This window comes from Danio rerio, chromosome 14 (assembly GCF_049306965.1).
Source record: "Danio rerio strain Tuebingen ecotype United States chromosome 14, GRCz12tu, whole genome shotgun sequence".
NCBI lineage: Eukaryota > Metazoa > Chordata > Actinopteri > Cypriniformes > Danionidae > Danio > Danio rerio.
The window spans coordinates 8,148,022-8,160,815 of record NC_133189.1 but is presented as its reverse complement, the minus strand read 5'-3'; positions in this window follow the sequence as shown (position 1 = coordinate 8,160,815).

The following is a 12,794-nucleotide window of genomic DNA, read 5'->3' as shown; positions in this document are numbered from 1 at the left end:
TGTCAGTTTTTTACTGTGCCAGTTTGTGTGTGTACAGAAAGAAGGAGGTTTATTAATGTGTGTGTGTGTGTTTGTGTGTGTGTGCGCGCAATTGTGCATGTGTGAAAGAGAGCACTAGGGAGGTGTTTTGTGCTCAGGCAGGTGTGTAATAGGTGGACGAAAGCATCATGTTACACACACCTTTACACACGATCACCGCTGACCTGAGAGAGAGAGGGAGAGAGCGAATGAAGGGATGCGGATCACACGGGACTGCGGAGGGAGGAGCTGATGTGCTGATAGAGAGATGCTCTTAGCAGAATTGTTATTTCAGATTGATGTGTCGAATAAATAAAGTGCTCCATCCTTCCCTCTCCCGCTCGCTTCATCCAGCCGATGAGTGGTATCAATCTCTCCTCCAGAGTAATGAAATATCCTCTCCCATCGTTTCACAGACACACACACACACACATACACACACGTCTGTTTTGGTTCAAGTTCAATCTGATTATGGGCTGTCTAAATATTTTGCCCCACAGAGATATGATATGAAGATGTCTGTCTTCAGGAGCCAGAGAGAAAGAGCATGAAGAAAGGAGGAGTAATGATGCTCGGTGAGTGATAAAAAGAGACTCAACATCGCCCCTGAGGACACACACACACACACACACACACACACACACTCACACAGATATTGACTTTTACTACCTAACAGAAAAATTGACACAAAAACATTATTGTCACAAGCCTCTCAGCAATAACCGTTAAGATTCTCACTTGCATAAATGCACAAGCACACACACACATATGTTGGGATTTCAGGTTTTATACACTAAAAAAATCTTGCTGGCTTTTTTTTTTAGATTAATCAAAGGAACTTTAAGTCATCTCAACTTACATCAATCAAACTGACAAAAAAATATTAGGTTAAAACCATTTATTCATTTTCCTTCAGCTTAGTCCCTAATTTATCAGAGGTCATCACAGTGGAATGTACCGCCAGCTATTCCAGCATACATTTTACGCAGCGAATGCTCTTCCAGCTGCAACCCAGTACTGGGAAACACCCATAAACTCTTGCACTCATACACTACGGCCAATTTAGCTGATTCAATTCACCTATAGCGTGGGGGGAAACCCATGCCAACATGGGGAGAACATACAAACTCCACACAGAAACGAGACACTTGAACCAGCGAACTTCTTGCTGGAGTCATTAGTGCTAACCATTGAGCCACCATGTTGTTAAACTGTGTATAACTAAAACTATTAAACTGATTAATTAAAGTAACACAAAAACTTTTGTTTTCATGTCTTTCTCTCAAATCATTTTTTACAGTTTTGAAACTTTCCATACATAGTTTCAAGGGTGTAACTTTAGTTTGAGGAATGGGGAGGATGCAAAATGGGGGAATTTATTTTTGATTTCAGTCCCATTTCCTGCATTTATAGATACAGTAACAAAAAAAAAATAGTAATTTATACTAATAGAAACTAAATTCATATTTTATATTTATATGAAAGTAATTATATGAAAATGTTTATCAAAATTATATTAGTTGTCTGTTATGCACTCAAAAAATGTTTGTGGTTTGTTCAAACTTTTTATTTAAACTGAAATAAAACAACACAATTCTTGAGGTTTTTTGGGGGCAGGCAGGCAGGATGGGGGGGGACTTAATTGTTTTATGTTCAATCTTCTTAAATTTGTAAAAACTTTTAAGCTATCTTAATTCCTTCATGTTTTCCAACACAAATCGATTGTGTGGAATCCATCGTTTTTACTATTGGTCAAAATCAACCAAATTTAGTTAATGTTAGACTCTGGTGTATTTGGCTTAACCGTTCTTGGGTGGCTCGCCAATGTATTAGATTCGTCTAATATATAAACCCAGGCTCATTCTGATTACATAACCCTGTATACATTTTTAAAGAACGGCAAATATATCCAACGAGCTATGTTTTTTGCAGTTTTTGTTTTTGCAAATGGGGCGAGGCAGTGGCGCAGTGGGTAGCACGTTTGCCTCACAGCAAGAAGGTCGCTGGTTCGAACCTCTGCTCAGTTGGTGTTTTTTGTGTGGAGTTTGCATGTTCTCCCTGCCTTCGTGTGGGTTTCCTCCGGGTGCTCTGGTTTCCCCCACAGTCCAAAGACATGCAGTACAGGTGAATTGGGTAGGCTAAAGTGTTTGTGTGAATGTGTGTGTGGATGTTTCCCAGAGATGGGTTGCGGCTGGAAGGGCATCTGCTGCGTAAGAACTTGCTGGATAAGTTGGCGGTTCATTCCGTTGAGGCGACCCTGTATTCATAAAGGGACTAAGCCGACAAAAAAATGAATGAATAAATGTTTTTGCAAATCTGCCTGAGGCCACTGTGTACACTTTTTGAGATGTCAAATTTCTCTAGCGAGTGCAATTCGCACCTGCTCTTCTCACATAAATTTACCACAGACCGATGTCAACGGACTGACCGACCAACTGACTAACTGATCGTCCAATTGACCTGCCCACCCACTTCTCTAAACCTAACCGACAGTGTTTTCAAAAGCAATCCCGAAAAAGTAAAGTCCTCGCGGCTGCCTGGTTTTTACTACATTTTCAGATTTGACCACATTCTCACCCGGTTATTTACTTATTTAATTTTTTTGGCTTCTGTTTTTGTCGTGCCTGCTTACTGGAATCGTTCTTCGCCAGACTTGAACCCCATCGTCTCGGTCAACTCCTCTTTGCATCTCAAATCCTCTAACATACACGATGCACCACTGAACAAACTGGTAACAGGAAAAAGCCATCCACATGGAGGTAAACAGTCAGCTGGTAAGCGCAAAAACAGCATCGTACCACCCTGTAGTGTTTATTTTAAAGAAGAAATGCAGCCATATGTTCCTCTGGCTACATAGTTCACAATCTCCAGAAATGTATAGGGATACGTTTTCAGAATGAAAATTTCGGAGACACTACGTTATAACAAAGGATATAATGCCCATTTTTACAGGGTCATTTTAGAGCATATATGCAAAGTTATGGATGAGCTCATCAACACACAGACTCTATATGTCATCTATAGCCATGACAAAGTTTATATTACAAAATCATAAAAAGTTAGCAAAATCATAAATCATAAACAATTGGGGGCAAACAAGATTTAAAAAGTGGAAGTTACACCCCTGACAGTGTTCAATTCAATTCAATTCAGCTTTATTTGTAAAGAGCTTTTACAATGTAGATTGTGTCAAAGCAGCTTCACATAAACGTTCATAGTAACTGGATCAGGGTAGTTCAGTTTTTAGTGTTTAAGTTCAGTTCAGATTAGCTCAGTTCAGTGTGGTTTGAAGTCAAACTGATACTGTCCCATTCTTCCAACCCTCACAGGAAACCATCTGCAGTAAAATAGAGACACTGCTCACTGCAGAGCCACTTCGGCTTCAATGAGGAGGAGCTTGAGCTCCAACTCCTCCTCCCATTAGCTGTTTTAATGCGTACACCCATCCCTAACCCAACCCCCAGTGACATCACTTGTAGAAGAAGTGCAAGGAAGGAGGAGCTGGAGCTCAAGCTCCCCCTTGCTGGTGCTCAGCTCTGCCTACGTGGCTCTGCAGTGAGTACCACTTGGTAAAATACTTTATTCTTTGTTATTTATGAACCATTTTCCTAATAGGAACAGTACATAATAATTAAAAAAACTGGGTGGCGTGGTGGCACAGTGGTTAGCACTGTCACCTCACAGCAAGAAGGTCACTAGTTTGAGTCCTAGCTGGGCCAGGCATAGACATAGGTGAATTGGATGAGCTAAATTGTGCGTAGTGTTTGAGTGAATCTACATCCCATTACTGGGTTGCAGCTGGAAGTGCATCCGTTGTGTAAAACCAGTGCCTGATTTGTGAATGGCGAGGTCCCGGAATAGATCGGGGTAACGGATCCGTCATATTACCCGATATCGGAAGGGTGTCGCTGACAAGAGTGAGTGGGGTGGGGGTGTCGTGGACGACAGTGAAGAGGGTTGGGGAGTCGCGGAAGAAAGTGAAAGTGAACAGCGGATGGGGGAGGAGGGCGATTGAGAAGGCAATTGGTAAAATGAGGTACCGGATTAGATTTAAGAGGAGCCGGATCTGGCATGTTCCGGCACAAATTAAGCCCTGTGTAAAACATATGCTGGAATAGTTGCTGGTTCATTCTGCTGTGGCGACCCCTGATAAATAAAGGACTAAGCCGAAGGAAATAAATCAACAAAAAAACAACTTATATTAGTATACTCAAGGGGACATTTGGGACCCACAACATTGTGAATAACACACTTTCGCACACACATACACTCTGACAGAACACACTCACGCCTAAATGTATAGCTGTTGTGGAGATGAGTATAGTTGTGGAGGGTATATGATAATGTTATTGAGCGATTTGGTGCAGACGGGACCCACACACTACAGCAGGGGACCGGAAGTAAATATGCCATTCATTTTGTTCATAGAGAAATTGATTTTTTGTGATAACACATAAACCTTTCCAGACAGACCATGAGCTCTGGCGGATATTAATCGATGGTGGTCATCTCTTTAGAAGCCACATCTGCGTGATCTGATCTTTATTTACAAAAAATCATCATAATTATAACAAATATATTTGAACCTGCAGAGATCTACCAATTAGACACCGTTGTTTCTGTGGTGAACGAGATTTTTATATAATTAAGTATATTCATTTATTCATTTTCTTTTTGGCTTAATCCCTTATTTAACTGGGGTTGCCACAGTGGAATGAACTACCAACTTATCCAGTATATGTTTCACACAGCGGATGCCTTTCCAGCTGGAACCCATCACTGGGAAACACCCATGCACTCCCATTGACATTCACACATAGACTACAGACAATTTAGCTTACCCAATTCACCTACAGCCCATGTCTTTGGACTGTGAGGGAAACCGGAGTATCCCACACCAACACGAGGTGAACATGCACACAGACAACAACACCACAACTCCTACTGACCAAGCCGGGGCTCGAATCAGTGACCTTTTTGCTGTGAGTCGATCGTGCTACTCACTACGCCACCGTGACGCCCCATTTTTATGTTAATTTTAAGTTAATTTTAAGACGTTTTCTCAACTTAAAATGTTTAGTTGACAGTGTTAAATAGTTGACCCGACTACTTACAGTATTTCAAATGGGCTTGCAAAGTTTTGTTTTAATAGGTTAACTTACAATATTAATTTAGGAGACAAAATTGAAATTGAAATATTTTTCTTAAATATTTGTCAACTGCAAACTTTTGAAAGGAGTTGTTTGGTAAAATCTCACCTGTTGTAAGTCAGTCTGGCCTCTGGGAATGTGCTGCAACCTTTAGAATGAGAAAATCCCATTGAGGTGAATTATTATTATTATTATTATAAGTATTTGGTCACTACCCACACATGCTTTAATATATTCATAACCACGTTCATGTTTAACCGTCATGCTTAAAAAAAACGCTAAAATAAAAACAGCTAAATTTCATAATAAGAACTCGAATACCCCGTCAGAAGAGTCTAGTGCCTGAGAATGAGCTTTTTACAGTACATGCAGTACATCAGTCATGATTGTCAATCTCATATGAAGCAAGAGCTCACGATGACATATGGTGACGTGTGCAGGTGCTGTAGTGGTGTCCCATCTCTTTGGGGTAAATTTTGAACCCCTTCTCTTTCACACTCGGTTTGAAAGGCCAGGGGGAAGGGGTAGGAGTACAAAAATAGATTTGGGATTGGGGCTAAATCTAATTATGCTAGTGGTTGACCTGATCACAAAACTCAAGCCTCTGATCATGTTTAGTTTTTTTAACAAAATATTAAATAATCAGTTGAATAAATAAAATGCTAGGTAACACTTTATAATAACTACACACTATGAACCATTTATTAAGCATTAGCAAATAGTGAATTCATTATTTGTAAAGCATTAGCTCTACATAAATAAACATTAGTAAGCAGTTTATAACTGCAGCTACAAATGCTGCACATGTTCATATTCCATTCATACACACAGTCAAAGAGCATACAGCATTGAGCAGTGATCAAAACATATTAACCATGAACCAAGTTCTATTTAACAATTATTTCTTATTGCAGAATTAAATCTTAACAATAAGTTAGACATTTGATTTAAATAGACAGCAACGTAGCTCTCTACTAGTAGTGTGGGTTCCTGGCATCTATTATTGTATTATACATTGCACCCCTGTGATTTTTTCTTTCTTTTTCAAATGTTTCCAAAATTATGTTCAAAAGAGCAAGGAATTTTTCACAGAATTTCCAATAATAATTTTCCCTCTAGGGGCGACGTAGTGGCCCAGTAGGTAGTGCTGTCGCCTCACAACAAGAAGGTCGCTGGTTCGAACCTCGGCTCAGTTGGTGTTTCTATGTGGAGTTTGCATGTTCTCCCTGCGTTCCCGTGGGTTTCCTCCGGGTGCTCTGGTTTCCCCCACAGTCCAAAGACATGGTGTACAGGTGAATTGGGTAGGCTAAATTGTCCGTAGTGTATGAGTGTGTGTGGCTGCGAAAAAAACCTGCTGGATAAGTTGGCGGTTCATCCTGCTGTGGTGACCCCGGATTAATAAAGGGACTAAGCTGACAAAAAAATTAATGAATTAACGAATTTTTCCCTCTAGAGAAAGAATTAGTTTTTTTTATTTTGGCTAGAAAAAAAAGCAGTTTAATTTTTGAAAACCATTTTAAGGTCAATAGTATTGGCCCCCTTAAGCTATAATTTTTTCGATAACCATCCTTATACTATGACTTGCTTAATTACCCTAACTTGCCTAATTAATCTAATAAGGTCTTTAAATGTCATTTTAAGCTGATTACAAGTATCTTTAAAAATATCTAATAAAATATTATATACTGTCATCATGGCAAAGATAAAATAAATCAGCCAAAATATTATGTTGAGAAATGTGTTGAAAAAAAAAATCTTTCTGTGAAGAGAGAAGAACCTTACAGAAGGACAACCATCTGTGCAGCAGTCCACCAATCAGGCCTGAATGATAGAGTGGCCAGACAGAAGCCACTCGCCCTCTGGAATTTGCCGAAAGGAATCTGAAGAACTCTCAGACCATAAGAAACAAAATTCTCTGGTCTGATGAGACTAAAATTGAACTCTTTGGAGTGAATGCCAGGCGTTACATTTGGAGAAATCCAGCCACCACTCATCACCACGCTAATACCATCCCTACAGTGAAGCATGGTGGTGGCAGCATCATGCTGCGGGGATATTTTTCAACAGCAGGAACTGGAAGACTATTCAAGAAAGAGGGAAAGATGAAAGCAGCAATGTACAGAGACATCCCTAATATAACCCTGCTTCAGTGTGCTCTTGACCTCAGACTGGGGTGATGATTCATGTTCCAGCAGGACAATGAGCCAAAGCACACTGCCAAAATTTTAATGGAGTAGCTTCACAACAACTTGGTGAACGCCCTTGAGTGGCCCAGCCAGAGCCCAGGCCTAAAGCCTATTGAACATCTCTGGAGAGATCTGAAAATGGCTGTACACCGTTGCTTCCCATTCAACCTGATAAAGCTTAAGAGGTACTGCAAAGAGAAACAGGCAAAAATTCCTAAAGACAGGTGTGCCAAGCTTGTGGCATCATATTTAAAAATACTTGTAACTGCTGGCAAAGGTGCATCAACAAAGTATTGAGCAAAGGCTGTGCATACTTATGTACATGTGACATTTTTAATAAAATTTGCAACAATTTCAAAAAATCTTTTGATTATGTGGTATTGTGTGTAGAATTTTAAGGAAATAAATGGATTTAATCCATTTTGAAAAAAGGCTGTAACATAAACAAATTTGGACAAAGTGAAGCGCTATCAATACTTTCGGATGTACTGTATTATGTCTAATTTGTACAGGTATGTTTTGGGTAAAATTATAGATTTTTCTTTTATGCTACAAACCATTAGAGCAATTAGGTAGAGATCATGTTCCAAGAAGATATTTTGTAGGTTACCATACTGTAAATACATCGAGAGAGCTTAATTTGAGTAAAATAACAGGTCATTTTCTCAACATTTCGACTTTTTTAATCTTCAGATTCTAATATCTTATGTTGTATCCCAGCCAAACTTGGTCCTATCCTTAAAACATTTATCAGTGTAAATCTTACATATTTTTCAGGTGATGTACAGACTCACTTAAAAAAAAACTCACTTATTACTGGTTTTGTGATCCAGGGTTAAACATAATTTTCAATGATGGACCTCATAAGCTGGTGCTCATACTAATGTCTTCAGCTGTCAGTTGCAAACCATTCCATTTAAACTTGTAATCCTCTACATGCCTAAGAGTTGCTGCCGTGTGATTAGCAGTTCTGCTAGCTCAGCAGATCTCAACTGGCTTTGCTTGGGGATTTTATATTGGAGAAGAACATGTACTGATAATTTAAAGTAATAAAAGTACAACCACTAATAATTAAACATCAAATAATGGTTGCTCGGAACTTGGTCTAATAATAACTTGACAGACAGACAGACAGAAAGACATGTACACACACACTTGTATACATGCACTCTAAAAAGTATCTGTTAATTAACAGTTTTCATTTTTTGTGTTTTCTGTTTATTTACTGTTGTTAATTGTATTGTGGGACCTTGCTCTTTGGGTATTTCAGCTCTGTCGACTTTTGATGTTAAAAATTCAACTCTACTTTTATTGAAATTTAAGTAGTCTGAAATACATAGCAAAAAAAGTACTGCCAGCTACTTACAAGATTTTCGTAACATGATAATCAACACCAACCCAGACAATATATCACTTTAAACTATTAAAAATGTTAATAAAAGTAACTTTTTCCAACTATTTAAGGTTAAAAGTTGTCAGATGAAAGATCAAGTTCTCATTATGGGATTCAAAAGCATAAAAAAACTGAGAAAAAAATAAGATTATCAATCACAAAATACACAAAACTGCTAATTAAGGGCTATTTATTTGTGTGTGGTTTACAGGGACACCTTATAGGTGTTGTGTATTATATACTGTAAAAACAACTTTTTATATGGCCCTACTCGTAAATCCAACCCTACAAGGAAATTAGTGAGGCAAATTTTAAATTTCACAAAACTTTAAAGAGCCCATATTATGGGTTTTTGAAAATTCCCCTCCATGTAGTGTGTAACACAGCTCTAAGTGAAGTGAAGTATCCAGCTAAGGCTTAAATCTGTTAGTGTACAGTGTTTAAAACTGTTGATTCATCTATAAAAGAGTCGACTCATAGTGCTTCAAACGAGTCGCCTTGATACCGATTCATTAGGTGTTTCGCCATGACGTACGAACGAAACCAAGTTATTCACGTGCACGCGCAAACCCGGGAAATTTCAAACCTGAGGCCCCTTCCTGACGCAGAAACCCAGACACACACACACCCACAAACACACACACACAAACATGCCGGTCGATTGAAGTCACACTGCAGATGGATATATTGAGTCTCTACCCAAAGATGAAACCTCAGCATTATAGCCAAGCAGTTTGAAACTACTGGAAACTACATGCTACAAAGAATACTTCATCAGCATTTGTTAAAGGAAGGATCAGTAAAGAGTAACTTACTGATGGATGTCAGGATGGATTTTTCTTCCTCCATTTCTCAAGTGTAAGTACGTGCGATTAAAGTTTCCTCGTTGACTCTAGCTTGCAAATGTATTTAGTTGTGATTTGTTACTTGTAACCGCGTGTACTGTATCAGGTTAACTGGCTATATTCTCTTATCGCGTGCAAAGCCACGTTAAAAACGCGACGCGGAGCTCCGTGGACGAGGAGTAGTGTGTGTGTCTGTGTGTGCGTGTGCGCGAGCTGTCGTCTGGAGGTGTGTGTTTTTGTGTGTGTGTGTGTGTGTGTGTGCGCGTGCGTTGTCGAGCAGGGTTAAGTGCGTGTGTGCAATATGTGTGTGTGTGTGTCTGTGAAAAGAGCAGAGTGAGAAGCTAGGAGATCTCCTCAACTGTTTTTGGAGTTTTTGCTCAATAAAATAGTTAGTCGTCTGAATTTTCAAGTCCATAGTCTGTATTTACATTGACCCACTGGCAGCTAAAATCCACGCCTACACTATCGATCGTGTATGAACTGTGATTACTCTTATATTGCTGATTAGCTGTTTGGCATTTCACTCTCTGACTGAAGGCAGTCGACCAATCGCAACAGACTGTCATTGGTCCAATCAGCGCAGATTAGCTTCGCGCTAAGGAGGGGTTTGGGAACAAATGAATTACTGGACAATTCATACGGGAGTCGCTGGGATAATTAGGTAAAAATAAATGCAGATTATAAGACCACGAAAGTGTTTTTTGACCTTGCATGCATATTAAACTGTTGTTGGAGACCCTTCCAACCAAGATATGACCCTATTTCATGTATAATATGGGCTCTTTAAGTGTGACACAAGGTGTAAACCAGCTTATTAAAATACAACTAAGTCATATGTCATTATACACCTTTTTGCCTGTAAATCACATACAACTGTATACACATGTACACATGCACACACATAAGCAGATTAGACCTTTGCTAATATATTTGGGGTTTGGCCACATTTACAGTATAAAGCTTATGAAAGATAGTTTTAGGTTTTTTTTTAGTTCCCTGATTATCTTACCACAGGTACTTTTATAGATTTTACCATTTTCTATTTATATATACTGAGACAATATAAGCCCCTTTCACACAGTGATACCGGTAAATATATGGAAAATTTCCGGAATGACTTTACCGGTAAATTCAAAAAAGCGCTGTTCACACAGGCGAGGACGTTACAGATTTTTTCCGGGAAACAGCATTCACATATCCATTCCAAAATACTGGTAAATTCTGACATCATTAACCAGAAATGACCTCTAAACGGCTGCGCTTGTATTTGTAAACATTTCACCAAATTACAAACTCTGTGGATGGATCAGAATTGTGAACAACTCCGATGAAAACACATAGAAAAAATCCCTTTTACATGTCGAGATGTACGTTAAATGAGTGTGTGCTGCATGGCGCTCACAGGCTGTTTCACGGGCACACGCAAAGCTTGAAGGTAAACAAACACCGGCTTATCATAAGCATCTTATCGATAATTATTAACACAGTTGGCATTAAGATGAACATATAAACGTGATCTGACTAACATCTAGCAGCTAAATGTGTCTGGTAAAATATTCAAAGGCTTTTATTCTCATAAAACATGCGGACGTGAATGCTTCTGACTGTCCTGATTGGCTAAAGCAGACGTCTCACGTCAGCACGTTCTAGACCTGCACGCGCTCTTTCCGGCAATCTTCCTCTGCATTCACACAGCGCAGCATTCCGACAAATTACTGGTAATCTTACAACTTCTCTTTCCGGAAAATAGCCAGAACGAATTTACCGGTATTTTCAAAAAGGGCCTGTTCACACATACACACCTTTCCGGAAAATTGCAGGTAATTTTCCAGAAAGGTCTGTATGTGTGAAAGGGGCTATAGACTAGACAATATATACTGCATTTTGTTGCATTGTACTTGTACAATGTGTAATAACAATAAGTTGAATCTAATCTAATCTAATCTTATGTATTAGAAAAAGTAAAAACAGTAGTTCATTTAAATGTACTTTTCTCATTCTAAAGGTTGTAGCACATTCCCAGAGGCCAGACGGACTTACAACAGGTGGTATTTTTTCAAAAATTTGCAATAGTCAAATATTAAAGAAAAACATTTACAGAAATTTACCCAAATGTCAATTTTGTCTTCTAGCTTGATAATGTGAGTTGAGCCATTAAAACAAAACTTTGCAAGACCATTTGAAATAGTCGGGTCAACTATTTAACACTGTCAACTAAACATTTTAAGTAAAGAAAACGTCTTAAAATTAGCTCAAAATAAACTAAATTAAATCAATACAACTTAAGTGAGTCTAAAACTGTAGATTCTTTGCTGTTGCTTGGATTTTTCAAGAGTTCACACTTTGCGGATGATCTATCAAAAGCTTGTTTGGCATGCTGTCCCGGGAGAGAGCCCCAAGCTCAAGGGATCATTGAGCCCGGGGCTTCCTCCCGTTCACAGAGCGAGAGGGGAGCCTGAGCTTGGTTGATCTCAGAACTCCCCGGCTGCGGTAGCTAAGGGAACACGTGAGAAAAGGGGTTAGACAAGTGCTTGATTGTTATGCATGTTGTACATCTATGGATGGTGGGAGGAAATCGGAGAACCCGGGGAAAACCCACGCGGACACGGGGAGAATATACAAACTGGCGGAACCAGGGCCAGCAGTGTTCTTGCTGTGGGGCTCACAGTGCTAACCACTGGGCCACCGTGCCGCCCAATCAATGGTAAGGAGGAGAATTGGGGAGGAAGGGGGGCCTCCATTTATAAATAAACCTCACTTAATCTCTCGTGTCGTTTTGGTAATTGTGTTGAATGGTTTGTCTAATTTGATAATTTGTTTGTGCCGCGTGAGATGAATTTGTTCCGAAAAATGAGTTTGAATACATTGACAACATAAAAAACACTGTTAAGGATTTTTGTAAATGATTTAACTGTAATATCAGTATTTTACTGTAGGACAGTTATGCAGTGTGTAACTGTATTGTAAAGTTACATTGTGAACTTTACTGTATGTTTTAGAGTAATGATATACATACCTTTGTATAAATACATACTGTATACAGCAAAATAAATGGTACTGTTCACTACCTGACAAAAGTCGTGTCACCATTCCAAGTTTTAGAAACAACAAATAATAATAACTTGACTTCCAGTTGATCATTTAGCATCAGACATGGCTTATATGAAAGGCAAAGGCCTCTAGATTACACTTAGTTTACAAT